The 19,166-nt window shown below is 36.6% G+C and overlaps 1 pseudogene; it reads left to right on the forward strand.

Annotated features, from left to right (window-relative positions):
• Positions 1 to 9,404: 9,404 nt before the first annotated feature.
• On the forward strand, positions 9,405 to 10,181 carry LOC114027595 (annotated as a pseudogene).
• The last annotated feature ends 8,985 nt before the right edge of the window (positions 10,182 to 19,166 follow it).

Consider the following 19,166-nt stretch of genomic DNA (forward strand, 5'->3'; position numbering starts at 1 on the left):
GCATTTCTTTCAAGTTTGCCGAATATATCCCTTTTATAAAACTTAAAAAAAAAAATAACAAACTGAATTCTGAGTGAGAAAGCCAAGAAAAAGTCACAGTGAGTATTCTTTCCAGCCCAGAGTAGCTTAGGAAGATAGAAAGAGATGTCTGTGGACAATTGGGGCAAAGACTGGAGCATGGGCTGTGGCAGTCAAAGCACAAAGGGAACTAAACACCTGGCTAGAAATCTCAAGAGATCCTTGTCATAGCAGTGGGAGTAGGAATAAGTGTAATATGGCAGCTCTATCACTCATTACCAAATTCCAAGACACAGTTCTAGGATGGGGAGGAGTGGTTGTAGTCTCAATAAAGCAGGGGCCCTTTCTGGTAAGAACCAGAGCACAGACCAGGAGGGCAGTGACCAGACCTGTTTTTGGATCACACCACTTTGGAAATACCAAACACTTATAGGCCCCCACTGAGCTATGAAAGCAGCAGAAGGACATAAAAGACATAAACTTAGGCCAGACATTCCCCACCTCCCACCCCCAGAAGTGAGCAAAGCCCAACTCTAACCTAAAGTCCAAAGTCAAAAAGTAAGCTAGAAAAATGAGCAAACGACAACAAAAAGCCTCAAAAAAACAAAAACACCTGACTATAAAAAGCTGCCATGGTGACTGGGAAGCTTAAGACACAAATTCAGAAGAAGACAATGGTTTGAAAACATCTACAAGCAAAACCTCAAAGAAAAATGTAAATTGGGCACAAATCCAATAAGAATTCCTAGGAGAACTAAAGAAAGAGATAAAAATTAGCAAAAAAAATTTTTTTAAACCAAATAAGATTGATAGAGAAAAAATTGGGAAAAGAAATGGGAGGTAGGCAAGAAAATCATGAAAAGAGAACAAACAACTTGGTAAGAGAAGCAGAATAAAATTCTAAAGAAAATAACACCTTAAAAATCAGAATTGGCCAAATGGTGAAAGGGATACAGAACCTCACTAAAGAAAATCACTCCTTAAAAATTAGATTGAAAAATTATCTCTTTCTGCAGATGATACAATGATATACTTGGAAAATCTTAGAGATTCAACTAAAAAACTAGTTGAACAATAATTTTAGCAAAGTAACAGGATATAAAACAAACCCACACAAATCATTTGCATTTCTATATATTACCAACAAAACCCTTCAAGAAGAGATAGTAAGAGATACCCCATTTAAAATAACTGTAGACAGCATAAAATACCTAGGAGTATACCTGTCAAGACAAATCCAGGAACATAATCATAAAATACTTTTTTATCCAAAAAAAGTTGATTTAAATAATTAGAGAATATTAATTGTTCATGAGCAGGCAGAGCCAATATAATAAAAATGACAGTTCTACCTAAGCTAGTGTACTTATTCAATGTCATCCCAATTAAATTACTAAAATATTACTTATTGAGCTAGAAAAAATAATAACAAAATTCACTTGGAAGAGCAAAAGGTTAAGAATATCAAAGGAATTAGTGGAAAAAATGTAAAGGAAGGAGGCTTAGCAGTACCAGATCTTAAATTATATTATAATGCAGTAATTATCAAAAACCATGTGATACTGGCTAAGAAATAGAAAGGTGAATTAGTGGAACATAGAAAACATACAATGCACAGTAGTAAATGATTATAGTAACCTTATGTTTGACAAATGTAAAGATTTAAACTTTTGGGATAAGAATTCATTATTTGTTTTAAAAAAAAAAGTTGTTGGTAAGACTGGAAACCAGTCAGGCAGAAATTGGGTATAGACCAATATCTTACACCATTTACCAAGATAAAGTCAAAATGGATACATGATCTAGATATAAAGAGGGATATCATAAGTCAATTAGGAGAATATGGAACATATTACTGATCAGACTTATAAATAGGAGAATTTATGAATAAACAAGAGAGAGAGAGAGCATTGTGAGATGTAAAATGGATCATTTTGATTACATTAAGTTGAAAAAAAAGTCTTTGTACAAATAAAACCAATGTAGCTAAGGTTAGAAGGAAAGCAGAAAACTGGGGGGAAATTTTTATAGATGGTTTCTCAGATAAAGGGCTCATCCCAAATATATGGAGAATTTCATCAAATTTATAAGAATGTGAGTCATTCCCTAATTGATAAGTGGTCAAAGGATATGAACAGGTAATTTTTTGATGAAGAAATCAAAACTACAAATAGTCACATGAAAAAATGCTCTCAATTATCAATTATTAGAGAAAGGCAAATTAAAACAACTTTGAGATACCATGTCACACCTATGAGATTGGCTAAAATGATAGAAGGGGGCAATGACAAATGTTGGAGGGGATGTGGAAAAATTGGGACACTAATACACCATTGGTGGAGTTGTGAACTGGTCCAACCATTTTGGAGAAAAATCTGGAATTATGCCCAAAGAGTCATAAAACTATGTATTATCCTTTGACACAACAATACCATTATTATTTCCTAAGGTGATCAGGGAAAAAGGGAAAAAAAACTCTATATGTTCTAAAATATTTATAGAAGCTTTCGTTGTGGTGGCAAAGAACTGGAAATTGAGGGATGCTCATCCGTTGGGGAATGGCTAAACAAGTTGTGGTATATGATTGTGATGGAATACTAGTGTGCTATAAGAACTGATAAGCAGGTTGATTATAGAAAAACATGAAAAGTTTTGCATGAAATAAGAGTGGAATGAGCCCAGCCAAAAGAACACTGGGTATAGTAACAGCAATACTATTAAAAGAATAACTGTGAATGACTAAGTTATTCTGAATATTATAAATACTCAAATCAACTACAAAGGATCTATGAAGGAAGCTGCTATCCACCTCCAGAGAAAGAGTGGATAAATAGAAGTATGTATATACATATGTGTGTTTGTGTGCATGTATTTATGTGTGTGTGTGTGTGTGTGTGTGTGTGTGAGAGAGAGAGAGAGAGAGAGAGAGAGAGAGAAAAATGGTGGCCTTCTCTACTGCAGGGTGGGAAGGGATGGAGGAAAAGAGACAGTTCAGAACTTAAAATGTAACAAAAAATAAATTAAAATGAAAAAATAAATAAAACTGACCAAGTGGAAGCTAATGTCTACATGAGACATCAAGAATGAAAACAAAAGACTGAAAAAATATAAGATATAAAAAAACTGACCTTGAAAATAGATCAAGAAGAAATAATTTTATAATTGTTGGAATACCTGAAAACCATATTTTTTAAAAGAGCATAGACATCATATTTCAAGAAATTACAAAGGAAAACTTCCCAGATGTCTTATAACCAGATGGCAAAGTAAAAATTAAAAGAATCCACTGGTCACTTTCTGAAAGAAATCTGAAAATGAAAACTCCCAGGAATATTATGGCCAAAATCCAGAGCTCCCAAATCAAGGAGAAAATACTTCAAATAGCCAGAAAAAAATAATTCAGGTACCATGGAGCCACAGTCAGGATCACACAAGATTTAGCAGCTACCATTATAAAGAAGAGGGGGGCTTGGAATATGATATTCCAGAAAGCAAAGAAACCTACCCAGAAAAACTAAGTATATTCCTTCAGGGGGTAAATGAATATTTAATGAAATAGAGTACTTTCAAGCATTCCTGGTGGAAAAAAAAAACAGAGCTGAATAAAAAAATTTGACATTCAAGCAAAAGACTCAAGAGAAACATAAAAACATAAACATAAGTGGGAAATCATAAGGGACTTAACAAGGTCAAACTGACTACATTCCTATATGGAAAAGTGTTCCATGTAGTCCTTAAGAACTTTATCATCATTAGGACAGTTAGAAAGCATCTACTTAGACAGAAGGCTAGGATGTGAGTCTAAAATGTTGGGATGATCTCAAAAGAAGAATGCAAGGGTGAGAAAGAGGGATTCACTGGGAGTAGGGGGAAAGGAGAGGAAGAATAGGGAAAATTATCTTACATAAAAGAGTTGTGCAAAGAAGAATTTTTACAATGGAGGGGGGGAAAGGAGTGAGGGCAGACCTGGCAATGCTTGAACCTTGCTTTCATCTGAACTGGTTCAAGGAGGGAAGAATATGTGTCACATGCATACATGCACACACACATAGTTGGACATAGAAATTCATCTTACCCAAGAGGGAAGTAGGAGGGGAAGAAGCTAAGAGGAAACAGAGATGTAATAAAAGGTAGGATAGATTAAGATAGGCAGTAGTCAGAAGCAAAACAGACTTTCGAGGAAGGGATAAGGTAGGAAAAAAAAGAGAGAGAAGGATTAACAAAAGAAAATAGAATGGAGATAAAGTTAGTAATAAAAACTATGAATGTTGATGGAATGAATTAACTCATAAAATGGAAGAAGACAGCAGAATGGATTAGAAACCAGAATACAACAATATGCTGTTTACAAAGAGACACACTTGAAATAGAAAGACACACACAGAATAAAAATAAGGGGCTGGACCAGAATTTGTTATGCTTTAGCTGAAGTAAAAAAGTCAGGGATAGCCTGCCATGATCGCAAATAAAGCAAAAGCAAAAACAGACCTAATTAAAAGAGAACATCAAGGAAACTACATCTTGCTAAAAGGTACCATAGAGAATGGTATACTAAACTTACATGCATGAAATGGCATAACATCCAAATTCTTGAAGGAAAAATTAAATGAGTTACAAGATAAAGTAGACAGTAAAATTATACAATTGAAGACCTCAATTTACTCCATCCCAGTCCTAGATAAATCTCTTTTTTCCCTTTTTTGTAATTTTTAAACTTAAATATAAAATGAGAAAAAAATTGCCATGTGCACAGCAGACCATAAGAGAGGATTCAATATGAGACAATAAATTTCCATTTCAAGAAAACCTATATAATAAACAATACACATTATTTTCAAAGCTGCCCAGCTTTTCTTTGCTTCCTTGTTGGTTTTCTTTTGTTCTCTGCTGCACATTTTTTACTTGATTTTCTCCTATCCCTCCCCTCACCACCCTAAACAAAGCTGCAATTAAGTGTGGAGATACACACACACACACACATATACATAGATATCGATAAACATAGACATATATATAGTATATACTCATACACATATATGTAAGATAGTACTATGCTTATTTCCTCTTATCATCTGTTTCTCTGTTTTTTTGTTTTGTTTTTGCTTTTGTTTTTGTTTTTAGGCAATTGGGATTAAGTGACTTGCCCAGGGTCACACAGCTAGTAAGTGTCAAGTGTTTGGTCTGAGGCCGGATTTGAAGTCAGGTCCTCCTGATTTCAGGGCCAGTGCTCTAACCACTGAGCCACCTAGCTGCCCCTCATCTGTTTCTCTGAAGGTGGATAGAATCTTCCTTCATAAGTTCAAGTCTTTCCATGTTTTTCTAAATCAACCTGCTCATCATTTCTTACACCACAGCAATATTCCAACCCAGTCACATCCTATCTGAGAGATTGTCTGTGAAAGTTTTTTTCCCCAATTTTTTGCATTCTTTCTGTTCTTGGCTACATAGGTTTTATTTATACAAGAAAATTTTAATTTAAAATAATTGAAATTATTCTTTTTACACTTCAACAATGCTCTCACCTCATAATATAGTTTAAGGTCTGATATTGCTGAATCTACTTCCTTTACATCTTTTTTTTCCCCTGGTTTCTTTGAAATTCCTGACCTTTTTTCTTCTGAATGAACTTTGTCATTATTTTTTCTAGACCTAGATAAATATTACCATAAAATAAACAAGAAAAAATGTTAAGGAGATGGATAAAATTTTAGAAAAGTTAAACATGATAGTCCTCTGCAGAAAATTAAATGGGAATAGAAAGCAGTATACCATTTCTTTTCCCAGCTATGCATGGCACCTTCATAAAAACTGACTATATTAAGGCATAAAAACCTCACAATCAAATGCAGAAAAATAGAAATATTAAATATACTTTTTTGGACCATAATACAGTAAGAATCACACTGAATAAATGTCCTTAGAATTGAAGACCAAATAATGTAATCATAAAGAATGAATGGGTCAAAGAACAAATCATAGACATAAAAATTTCATTAAATATGACAACAATGAGACAACATACCAAAATTTCCTTTGTCCTTAACTTAACATATACATAGATATACATCTTGGTCCACCTTTCCCCTCAGTGCTTGAGAAGTTCATAAGATCATGGATTTAGATCTTGAAGGAGCCCCAGAAGTCATCTAGTACAACTTCTTTATTTAACAGATGAGGAAACTAAGGCCCAGAGATGTTCAATGACTTGCCTAAAGTTCCACAGGTAGTAAGTGACACAGGTGGAATTTGAACCCAGATCCTCTGATTCCAGAGCCAGTATGCCTCCCACTGTATCATGCTGTTCCTCATTACTTAGCCCAAGGCCTGATTCTAATTCTAAAATTCTGTCTTAAAACACAAAGTGTTTCTCCTGGACTGGTGATTCTGTCCTGCTGGCTTCTGTTCCCTACAATTCCAAGTAGGGAAAATTACCACAATGGAAGATTTAGTCTGAAAGGACTTGTCTGATGATGGTGGGCAGGAAAGTGAGAAGCCAGCCAGATTTTCCTTTCCAATCAGAGATTCAGATATGACTGATCCAGAGGATTTTCTAAAACATGGCTTCCTTAGCAGATACTTTTAACATCTAAGAAATGGTTCCCTTCTGGACTCTACTAAGATTGTGGCACATGAATACAATGAAATGTGGTATATGAAAATATACCATAAGAAGTGGTAAATATGAAAAATTCAGGGAAGTATGGAAAAGCTTATGCGAACCTTTGCAAGTGAAATACTGAGAATGAGGAAAACGATACATTTGAAGGCACAGCAATTTAAATGGAAAGAAAAAAAAAATGAAGTGACTTGTACAAAGTCACACAGGTAGTAGATAGGAAAGCCAGGGTTTAAATCCATGTTTTCCGATTCCAAATGGCTTTTTCCTTAAGAGGTTATTTGTGGGTGTCAGTGGAGCTAAACAGTAAAGATATAGAGTGGACTATGGTTAAGAATACATTCCCAAGTTGATACTTGGAAATCACCAAAGAAAAATGAAGGCAGTATAATTATAATGACCAAACTTGCTTCTTAAGTAGAGGTGATAAAATGCCAAAAAACAAACAAACAAACAAATAAAAATAACAATAACTCTTCATTAGAGAAATGGGGCACTATGAAGGTGAAACACTGAATATACTGTCACACTGTTGATAAGTGTACCAATTTGTTAGTTTGGCTGAATCGCTTTTTGTTTTTTATTACAAAGGACGTTTTACTGGGCAGGGGAAGAATATGTTCAGAATTGAAGATATCAGTACAAATAAAAATTAGAAAACAAAAACCAGAATCCTGGGTTAGCGTTTTTACATACATTATCTCATATGGTTCTCAAAATGAGTATTATTAAAGTGTTTTAAGTATTATTAAACCCATTTTATAGATGAAAAAATTAGGCTCACATAGGCTAAATCTAAGGTTTCAGAGCCAGTAAGTGACAGTCAGACTTAAACAGAGGCCTGTCTGGCTCAATATGCAGTAGCTTTCTGTTACATCATACTTTCTAAATATGGTAGTAGATGACTCCTTATTTTCTGGAAGATTCCTTTCCAGTAGTTCCTATCCACTTGAACACCCATCATTATAAGCCTCTGAAAACAACCTCAGAGTGCATTTCCTTTATATGAAATGCCAGGATGATGTGAGGCCCTAGGCAAAGAGAAATCATCCACTAGGCCAGGGCGGGGAACCTGCAGCCTCTAGGCCACTTAGCCCCCTAGGTCCTCAAGTGTGGCCCTTTAACTGAATCAAAACTCTACAGAACAAATCTCTTAATAGAAGGATTTGGTCTATAAAACTTGGACTCAGTCAAAAGGCCACACCCAAGGACCTAGAAGGTCACATGTGGCCTTGAGGCCACAGGTTCCTCACCCCTGCACTAGGCAGAAAATGATTAAGAGAAGAGGCATGAGAGAAAAGATCACAGAAGTAAGCAATCTCCACATTTAAAGAATTCTAATAACTTTATTATATATTTAAAAGGAATAGCAAGTTGTACATAATAGATTTTCAATTTCATGTGCAATCATCTTTTTCATTATACTATGTTATGGAAATGCTTGTTTAATTTTATTCATTCATTCATTCATTTATTTATTTATTTTAGTAAGGCAATTGGAGTTAAGTGACTCGCTCAGGGTCATACAGCTAATAAGTGTCATGTGTCTGAGGCTGGATTTGAACTCAGGCTCTCCTGAGTCCAAGGCCAGAGTTCTATCTACTGCACCACCTAGCTGCCCCATTACTTGTTTTATTTAAAAATTAAAAAAAAAATTTTTTTAAAGGATTCTTTCGGGTCATCTAATCTGCTCTCTAGATTAGCTCTTCTCCAACATCCCTGAAAAAGTGGTCGTTCATTCTCTGCTTTAAGACCTCTGACTTCAGAATATCTCTGCTTGTTAAGAAATGAAACCAAAATCTAACTCTATACTGTCTTCTTTCAGTACAGCTGCAGAGGCTTATGTATGCAGCCAAACATATCAGATAAGGAACAGAAGCTCTACTCAAAGCTCAAGGGTGGAATTTTCCTCCATTAAACCTCCAAAGCAGGGATTCTTAAACTGTTTTGTATCATGGGTCCTTTGGCTTGTTTAAGGAAACCAATGGACCCCTTCTCAGAGTAGTATTTTTAAACATATAAAATAAGGTATACATGACAAAGGAAGTCAAAAGTCAGTGAAAATAAAGATGTAATTTTATTTTCTCATTGAGGTTAATGGAACCTCTGAAATATACCCGTGGACCCTTAGCTAAGAACTCCTACTCTAGTACTTTTCCTATGTTCCAGCAGAACCTAACATTTTTCTATTAGAACAAATCTGTTGGTAGGGATTGAAGAAAAGTTCAGAAAAGACCGACCTCCTCAGTGAATGGTGTATGTCCTTCAGGAAATATGGCAAGGGACACTGCTTTCCACAGCACGGTGCTCCTTTTTTACACACTCCCCAGACCCACTTTAACCGTAGCCCAAATGCAGCCTTTTTGAAAATTTTTGTTAGTGTTTGAAGGAAAGTCATGAAAAGCCCATCAGCTCAATCATAATACAGCCTGGGATGAAGATGGGACTTGCATAAAAATTCAGGGTATTGCCTCACCTTTTAAGGTGTCCTCATAATGCCACTGTATCTCTCCCATGCACTTATTTTCCAGTCTATACTAGTAATGCATCCACAGGCAGTCTTACAAAGGAGTATGTTATGGTGGAAAGAGTCATGGACTTAGGAGGTCGCATCCCAGCTCTGCCCATCTTTTATCATTGCCTTGTTGTGGCAGAGAGCCTTGCGTAGCTCAATTAAACTATGAGGTGAAGAGCCTAGAATGACTTCAAGGTTGCAAACTTGGGTGAATGGAAGAATGGTTGCCCTCAATAAAGATAGGGAAGGGGGGAAATGATGGTGGAGGAGCCCCAGCAGCAGAAGCCAGAGCTACTGTAAAATAATTCCAAAGGACTTAACTGATTGGTCTATGGTGAAGCAAGCCATCCTGGCCCAGTAAGACTAAATTCAGCAAGAGCTTGCTGCCTAAAATCCACTGTTCTTAGAGTCCTTTGAGCTCTCCATTCTGTACAGAGTATGCTGATGATGATAAAAACAACAACAACAACTCTCATTCATCCAGAAGACCAGGACTGAAGGTAACTGCTTCTACCAAGTATTTGGTTTTTTCCCACTTGGGGGCCCTGCTAGAGATTAGCAAGGAGCTCCTGAGGTTCAAAGCCATCAAGAACAAGGACTGGTGTCTCAGCACTTCACTTAGTTTGCAGTTGAAGATTTCTGTAGTACTTTCATGGACTTAATAGAGAAGACTGAGAAGCAGACCTCAGTGGTTGAGTTATTTGGTCTGTTTAAGTGACCAAAGAATCACAGATTCCCTGGTAGTGTCCCTATGGCTGCTCTCCTCCAGCTACCCACAGTGGGAAAAAAAAGTTCTTGGGGGTATTTCATTGACAGTAAGCAGTGTCAAGGAGTTTTATCAACAGAAGGTGCAAGAAGAGTGTTCATATCCACATCATCACCCTGGCCCAGGCTCTCAATGTCTCCATCCAGGTACAGTACATAGACCAGGGTCAGTGCAAGAATATCAACTCTCACATTTTCCCTAAGGGCTCTGAATCTAAGGTTTATCTACTGCACAGATCCAGATGTCTCAATGTCTTAGGAAATTGATAGGATAGCATTCAGGTCCCTTTCCTGCCTTAGTAAGTGCTGGCACTAATCCTACACACACACACACACACACACACACACACACACACACACATATATATATACATATACCTATACATATACATATATATGTATATAGCTTTTTTGTCATTGTAAATGATAACATTTCATTCCCCTTCATTTATATTCTGTTGTCACCCATGACCTTGCATGTTTTATCAAAGGGGATGCTAATGGTAGAAAAAACAAACAAAGCAACAAAGATAGAGAAATTAGGAAGATGGGTTAGTTTGGGGGGAAATAATAAATTATGTTTTGAAAATGTCAAGTTTAACAGATTTAGATAACAAATTTATGTTATTAATCTCAACTGGGCCTTCACAAATGAATGATGATGCTGATGCTCTCTGATTGGCTCTCTATCACTGTCTCTGAACCTTCAGCTCCATTTCTTCTTTTCTCCCTTCAAGCAACTCACTTAACCTCTTTTCCCTCCTCAGGAGAAAACCTCCTCCTTTATCAGTAAATCTGATACCATTCATGTGAGCACCCTCTTCTCCCCACCATGACATCTCAGATTCGCTTCACATTGTTCCCTCGCTGTCTTGTCCTTTGAGGAAGAAGTGGTTCAAGACCAACTTCTAATGCCCTCAATTGCTCCTTCTCTAGCATCCTTCAGAAGTTTGCCCTTAATTATTTCCTCTCTCTCCAACCTTAAATCTATACATCATCTGTCTTCTTTTCTGCTGCCTACAAATTTTCAATTGACCCTGTCCTCCCCTCAAGCTATGAGTCCATATCTCTCTTTCTCTCATAGTGAAATGCTTAGGGGAAAAATAATCTAGTTCATTGATGTCACTTCCTCATTTTCCATTTACTTTTCAACCTTTTACAATATGGTTCTGACCCCATCATTTGAAAGAAACTACTCTCACCAAGGTCACAATATTCTCTCAATTGTCAAATCCAAATTCCTTTTCTCAGCTCTCCTCTGTCCTGACTTTGCTATAGGATTTAACCAACTGCTCTTTCCTCTTGGATAGGTCCTCCTCCCTAGGATGTGTATGAAATTACTCTCTCTTGGTTCTTCTCTAAGCTATTTAACTCACTTTCCTTAGAGTCCTTTGTTGAATCATCATCTATGTTCTATCCTCATTTTCTTTATAGAATCCCTAGGGCTCTGTCTAGCTTCATTTTCTCTTCCTTCTATACCCTCTCTCTTAGTAACTTCATCAACTCCCACAGGGTTCAATTACAGTCTGTATTCAGATGACTCTAAAATCTAAATATTCAGCTTCCATTTCCCTCCTAAACTCTAGTCCTCTACTACCAACTCCTTGTTAGATATCTCCACATGAATGTCCTATATACATCCCAAGTTCAACATGCATTTATATTTTATTTATATGTATGTATATTTTATATTCATTTATCATGAACTTATCTGTGTACATGATACTTTCCCTTCTTTCCCCCAGTAGAATGTAAGCTTCTCAAGGTCAGAGATTGTTTTAATTTTTGTCTTTCTATCACCAACACCTAGCACAGTACCTGGTTATAGTAGATACTAAAGCAATGTTTGTTGAAATGAATTAAGTTGAATTCCCTACTAGACTGTGAATTCCTTGAGGTCAGAGATCAAGTGTTTTTCTTCTTAGTTCCAGGTCTCATCACGGTGCCTTGCTTATAACTAATACTTTACAAATATTTGTTGAATTGAATTTTAGGGGCCAAGGACCAAAAAACTTCAAGTACAACTGATCAACTCACTAAGTTTTTCTGAGGTCTTCTTCAGCTCTAATAATGACATCCATGTAAAGAACTCTACATACTCCATCTGATTTGAGCCTCCCAGCAAGCTCACAAGGTAAATACTACAGGTATTGAGATACCCCATTTTACTAACTAAGGCTCAGAAGAGTTAAGTGACTTCCCCTAGTCACACAGCCAGTATGACTGCCAGGGGCAGGATCTAAACCCAGATTTTTCTCACTCTGGGCCCAGGGTGCGACACACTCCCCATATTATCACCGCACAAACATTCTGTGAGTCTAATCACACCTCACCTCACTTGTTTTGTTCATCTTAGAGTTAGACAGATGTGATCCAAATAGTAACAACTTAGCAAGGGCTACCTAGTCTCCTTGACCAGCTGGGTGTTATTTTAATCCAGTATTGCTGTGCTTGGTCCTTCATGTATGTTGAAGCTTATAGATTTGGTTGGCCTGAATAGATCCCTCTCAATCTAGGATGCAAACTGAGGCTCAGGTTTATAGGCAGGAAAGCAAGAAAATTATCATAGGATTTAGACCTAGAACAGGACTGAAAGACCATCTTATTACTCTGATCAGAGTAATGACCAACCATGATTCGGAAGGCTGATGATGAGGAATGTACCTCACCTCCTGACACACAGGTGATAGACTGAATATATAGAATGAGGCACACATTTTTGGACATGACCAATGTGGGAATTTGTTTTGTTTAACTGTGCATATTTGTTACAGAGGTTTTTCTTTTCTCTTTTTTTTTTTCAATGTGTGGAGAAGTGGGAGGGAAAATAAATGCTTATTAATTAGTATTAGCAAATGTTAATTAATTATTAACAAATGCTAATTAGTTATACATTAATAAGTTTAATTTAAAAAGCAACTTATCCAACCACTTCATTTTATATGGAAGGAAACTGAGACCCAGGAATTTGAATGACTTGCCCACAGTCACACAGATATTTCTTGATAGATTCAAATTTAGGTGTTTTTATTTTAAATCCATGGCTCATTCACTATATAATACTCACCATAACCTCACATTATTATATATTGTTCTTTAATATATCAAAACTATGTCTATGGACAAAAGTTTCTTTCTTTATTTTTTTAACTATAGCAACACAGAAATAGGTTCTTATATAATCATCTTCACCTCACAGGACCAACATCCCTTTCCCCCTTCCTTTTTCCCTCTCACTTAAGCTTCTGGGAGTGGACTCTTAGTTAAGAATTAAATACTTAGTTCAATGACCTGTTTATAAGAAAAACAACTTGGTAATGCTGCAGAGGAGACAGGAAAACTGAGGGTAACCTCTCTAGAAAAGCAGCTGGGCACAGCTGTTCAGCCCTGGATAGAATACATTTTGCCACTAGGTGACAGTCTTTTCCGATATTTCAGCTAAAAGATAAGGGTTTTTTTGTAGTTTTTTTTTTCTTAAATAAATCATACTGGTCTCTGATGGGAGAAAGGGGGCTTGTTATTGGTGTTCAGAGATGAATATAATTTGTATACTTGTTATAACCTATCTGCTTTCTCTTTCTGACTGCACAATTGTTCCTAATTACGGGGAAAATGTTGCTAAATTTTGTACTTATTTGACAACAGGTAATAAGCACAATGGGAAAGAAAATAAAGAAAAAGGAGAGAAGACAAACAAGTCTGTAGTTTCAGACAGCAGGAACATTGGTTTGGCCCTAAGCATAGCTCTATGTCCTGAATGATATGATATTTAATGAAGAAAAAAATTACCAAATTGACAAGAAATGGTGTCATTAATCATGGATGAGTACTGAGTTCTCATTGTTATCAGGATTTTGGAGACTGTATACAAAATGAGCCTCCATTAAAATTCCCCTTCATTGCCTCAGTATGGTGGTATGGGGAGGACCCAAGTCTCTCAAAGGCTATGCTAAATAGAACATAAGCCAAGGTGGTATGATGTAGTGGGAAAAGTGGTAGATTGCACATCAGGAGAAACTGGGTTCAAATCCCACCCCTGGAACTTACCATCTCTATGACCGTGAGCAAGTAAGTCACTTAACTTCTCTGACAGCAGTACCGAACTCCCACTGTTGTGAGGAAATGATGAAATTTGTTGTTGTTCATCCTTCATTCTCAAAGAGACCCATGAAATCACAAGGGTGATATCTTGACTTGCACATAAATTGGATATAAGTTAGGCAGAGCTGTGTGGTCATCTCACTCTCTCCTCCAGTCATCGAAGTCCAGTGGCAAGACAAAAGTCAAGATGACTGGCAAATGGCCCTGTATAAAATTTAGAAATATATACTATCATACATAGTATTTTGATGGAATTATGCACAATTATGCACAATAAGTAATTTGGAATATATTATGTTGTAATTCCATCAAATAGTATACTTTTATCAGATAATCTAGAATCTATATATAATTCCATCAAAATTATAGTGTATATTGCTATAGATAAAGATATGGATCTAGATATATATTATAGATGTAAATAGAGGTATAGATATAGATAAAAATTTAAATTGACCTTCATAATTCTGGGAGGTAGATGCTATTATCAGAGAGGTTAAGTGATTTACTTGCCCATGGTCATACAGATGGTAAGTGTGAGAGATAGGATTTGAAGCCACTTTCCCTAAAACATAGTTCACCACTTTGCCCACTACATCAGACCACCTTGGCCTATGTTCTATTAACATAACCTTTGAGAGCTTTGGATTCCCACCACACCATACTGAGGCAATGGAGGAGGATTTTAGTGGAGGTTTATTTTTTGACACCATAATTTAGCACCATTTATTTGTCTAGCTATCTATCTATGCATCAAAATATTAGCTATTAATATTACTAGCAGGTTTCAGGTTTGAGTACCATGATGAACTGTATTCAGGGGTGTATTGGTAAATGTTTAACAACTGTTTCTCTGAAAAAGAAATGTATACAGGACATACTTTAATCTGCTTTATTGACATTTTCTCCACCACTTTCTTAAATCTAAACAATCAATATAACAATACATCAAGCCTTAATTTGTAGTGTTTGCTGATTTCTGAGGTATAAATGCTCACACTGAAAATTTAACAACCAGCTCTCCTAGGTCAGTTTTAGCTGACTCTAGCTCACCTCTTACTGTATTTCTTCTGTCTAGGGACTACTCTAGTTAAGTTTGGAGAGGCTCATTACCGGGTTGACCACAAGGGGATAGATTTTTTTGGCCACAATAATTCTCCAAGACCATGTACCAAATAAGCTTTTTTCTATCTTCACTGGTGTAGAAAGTACCCACATTGATGAAATTATAGATTTTTGAAATATTGAAGAATAAAAAATGAAGTAAAATACTTTTAGTTCTATAAAACCCCTTATATTTCAATTCCTTAGTATCAAGTATGGTAGCATAAATATACTGTAGCCTGATTCCTGAAAGGTTGCATTAAGTGGATTTTTGCTAGTTACATTATTTGAAATATACTTGGAGAACTTGCTACCTGAAAAAATTCTATTGTGAGTGCTCATGAAGCAAAAAAACCCCTTCTAGTAAAATAAAATCTCATCTGTCCTTTGTGTCAATAGAAATTTTCACATATTAGATTTGCTTATAGGAAGAACAATATGCAATGAGAATAAAGGTTCAAACTAGCATCATCCAGCAGATGTAGCTATTCTGCAGATGATTAGGCGAAATCCCGAGTCCTGGACCTGAAGTCAGGAAGCAGACTCACAATAACAGGATTATAGTTTTTCAGAGTCAGAAGAACCTCAGAAGGAACCTCTTGTTCAATCAGATCCTGAACAAGAATTCCCTCTGCGATATACTTCACAAAATGTTTGCTATAAGCCTTTCCTTAAAGACTTCCAATGAGGAGGATCTAGTGGTGTGCTGATAAAGGTTTAATAGCCAGCTTTCCAAAAAAAAAAAAATGTGCATACAAACACAAGTTTATCAGCTCTATTAACATTTTCTCCATCACTTAAGTCTAGATGATAAAAAATAATAAATCAAACTTTGATTTGTAGCATTTGCTGATTTCTGAGATATAAATTATCACACTGAAAATTTAACCAGTTAGAGCTAGCTCCAGCACATCACTGGAGGGGATCCCACCATTTCTCAAGGCAGCTCATTCCATTTTTGGCTAGGTCTAATGTTAGGGCTTTTTTTTTCCTGCCATGAAGACTAAAATTGCCTGTTACCAATTTAAATCCACTGTTTCTAATTCTGCACTCTGGAGCCAAGCAAAGGATGTCTAATCCTTCTTCCATGTAATCGCCCTTTAGATACTTAAAGAGAGCTATCATGTTCCCTTCTGTCCCCTTCTCCTCCATTTAAGTTTTCTCATCTATAAGCTAAATATCCCTAGTTCCTTCAACTACTCTTCATATAGCATGAGATTGAGGCTTTTCACCATTGTGGTTGTCTTTCACTGACAGCTTATTAATGTCCTTCCTAAAATATGGTTCCCAGACCTAAACACAATAGTCCAGATGTGGCCTGAGATGTGGGACTATCACCAGTTCATTCTTAGAAGTCATGTCTCTCTATGTGCAGCCCAATATGACACTGGCTTTCTCGGTGGTCACATTGCACTGTGGACTCCCATTGAGCTTTCAGTTCTCCAAAAAGACACAAACTTTTTTCCAATGAACTTGTGTCTGGCTATGCTTTCCTCATCTTGACTTTATGGAAGAGATCTTTTGAAGCCAAATGTAAACAGATAGCGCTGCTGCTCTGAGCAGAATGAAAACCAAAGGGACCAGCACTTTTGTGAGGGTCTAAATGCAAAATAAAATAAATAGGGGAGTGGGAGAAAGTGAAAATTACAACTTCACAGTTCACAGCCATTTCAGTTTGCTTTTGTAAAGTGATTTACATTCAGGGTGATTGGAATCACAGCTTATCTCCTAAACCCAACAAGTTTCTATGAGGCTCTATTGGCTAAAATATGTTTTAAAGGTTGACAATCAGAATTTCAACATGACAGAAAAGGAATTTTCTAACTCTGAATCAACAGTTGTCTAGAATAAGGGACTATGAATTCACACTAAAAAAAAAAAGGTAAAATATAATCGATTTCATCTTAGCCCAGATAGTTCAGGGAGTTCTTCTTGGCCTTTTCTTTGGGCATAGTAGTAGCTCACAGCCTTGGGCTATCTACTGACCAAGCTCCAGCTTCCTGGCTTTACTATCCTGGGTTGAATCTGCTCTGCTACTTTGGACCAATGTAACCAGAGGCAAGACATTTCCCTTCTCTGTGCCTTAGAACTGGGAGGCTGGACAAGATACTCTTTTAGGCCCCCTTTCCCTATAATATTCTGTGATTCCATCCTTTTCTTGCACAAGCCAGCTTGTTGGTGTTATTATTTTAGTTTCCCAAGACATAATAATAAAAAAGGAATAAAAAACTTCAGAAGTTTTTAGTACCCCCCTACCCTTTTCATTTAGACCTGAAATTTTACGAGTGCAGAGAACTCCCAACACCAATAGATTTACTATTCCTCTGCAATTTAGAGTTTGCTGGCCACTCAGAGATGGAGAGAGTAGGTTAGTCAGGCGAGAGATGAAATGATTCACCCATAGTTACACAGCTAGTATATGTCCAAGGCAGGACTTGAATCCAGGTTTTGCTGAATCCAAGGTCAGTCCTTTCTCCACTCTGCCACATTGCTTTTCTTCAAGTTCTTAGCATGTATAATTATAACACTCAGATCAACGAGTCCTAAAACAATTTTACTGGGAAGGGCTCTAGCAATACTACTATCTTTTAGTGTTAAAGATGATTGTGTATTACATATAATAGGGAGGAAGAACTCTGTGAGAAAAATAAAAAGGTATTTTGCTGCTAGGACTTCCTTGCATAAGTAGAGGCCACATAGTGTAAATGGAAAGAGAGCTGGCACTATGTCAGAAGACCTGGGTTTGAATTCTGGCTTTGACACTTACTAGATATGTGACCATAGAGAAGTGACCTATTCTTTCTAAGCCTTGTTTTCTTCATCTGTAAAAAGGGACTATTAATACTTGTACCGTATTGTTTTACAGGATTGTTGTGAGAAAAGTAACTTGTAAAATGTAAAAGACTATATAAATATGATCTATTATGATGTAGAGATAGCTTTATTCAGATAGTTCAGGAAGTCTTAGTACTAGATATACTAGCAAAATATTTCCACTTTAATTTTTTTTTTCCGTATTAAGTAGAGCTAAAGACAAACAAAAAATAGCTTGACTACTTAGTCATTGTGTTACTTTGGGAAAGTTATCTAACTTCTTTGGGTCTCAGGTCTTCCATCCATAAAATGGGAATAATAATAATAGTTTCATTACATTCCTCATAGGGTTATTATGAAGATTAAATATAATAATGGATACAAAGCATTTTGTAATTCTAAAGCAGTATGCAAATATCAGTTATTGTTTTTTATTGTTATTATTTATAATCTATTTGCCATATGATATTACTGGGAAGGTAAGCATGGGGCAAGGGAAAGCCCCTTTTGGGGGTTTTGGGGGTTCCATTACTAAAGGAATACCATTTACCCATCACCCCTCCCCATTAAAGTCCCTATGGGGTCTAAGGCCTTGGGATAAATTGTACACAGATTTCTATGTGATGTACTACATGGCTCCCCAAACCTGCTCTGGACCTGCTCAGCTGTCTTCTCTGACAGCCTTTTCTGACTCTGGACGTGGATTACAGAACCAGCTGGTATAAATCCCACATCCTCCCATAAAGCATGTTTCTTTGGAAGTCTGGGTCTATTGACTTTCTTTTCCGAAGTCGTGCCCTGCACGTTTTCTGCCAGCTCAAGGCTGAGTAATCCCTCAGGGTGAGTAACCTTTTAGCTGTTGGAAGATTAGTAGTTCTTGGGATCAGTGTGTTTTTGGCTCTTTTAAGAATGGTCAGGAGAATATCAAGGGTTCTTTCTGATATTTTTTTCCTTCTTAATGCAACGTGGTCCAGACCTTCCCCCTGTCTTGGAAATGGAGCCTGGCATGGCCACCCTATCCTCAGAATCATTTATCTCTTCCTCTGTCAATGACCTTTAACAGTCTGCACAGCTGCAGGGGCTCCATGACTGGATGGCATATGGCTTCTGAATGGGGTTAAATCACATCAACATTGTTTCTTATTACTGAAGAGCAAGTGAAGGTCGAAGGATTCAGAGTAATGGTTATTCAAAAAACCAAGGGCATGGAGACCAGTGAAACAACTGAGGAAT

This window comes from Vombatus ursinus, unplaced genomic scaffold (assembly GCF_900497805.2).
Source record: "Vombatus ursinus unplaced genomic scaffold, bare-nosed wombat genome assembly UNPS02014863.1, whole genome shotgun sequence".
Lineage (NCBI taxonomy): Eukaryota > Metazoa > Chordata > Mammalia > Diprotodontia > Vombatidae > Vombatus > Vombatus ursinus.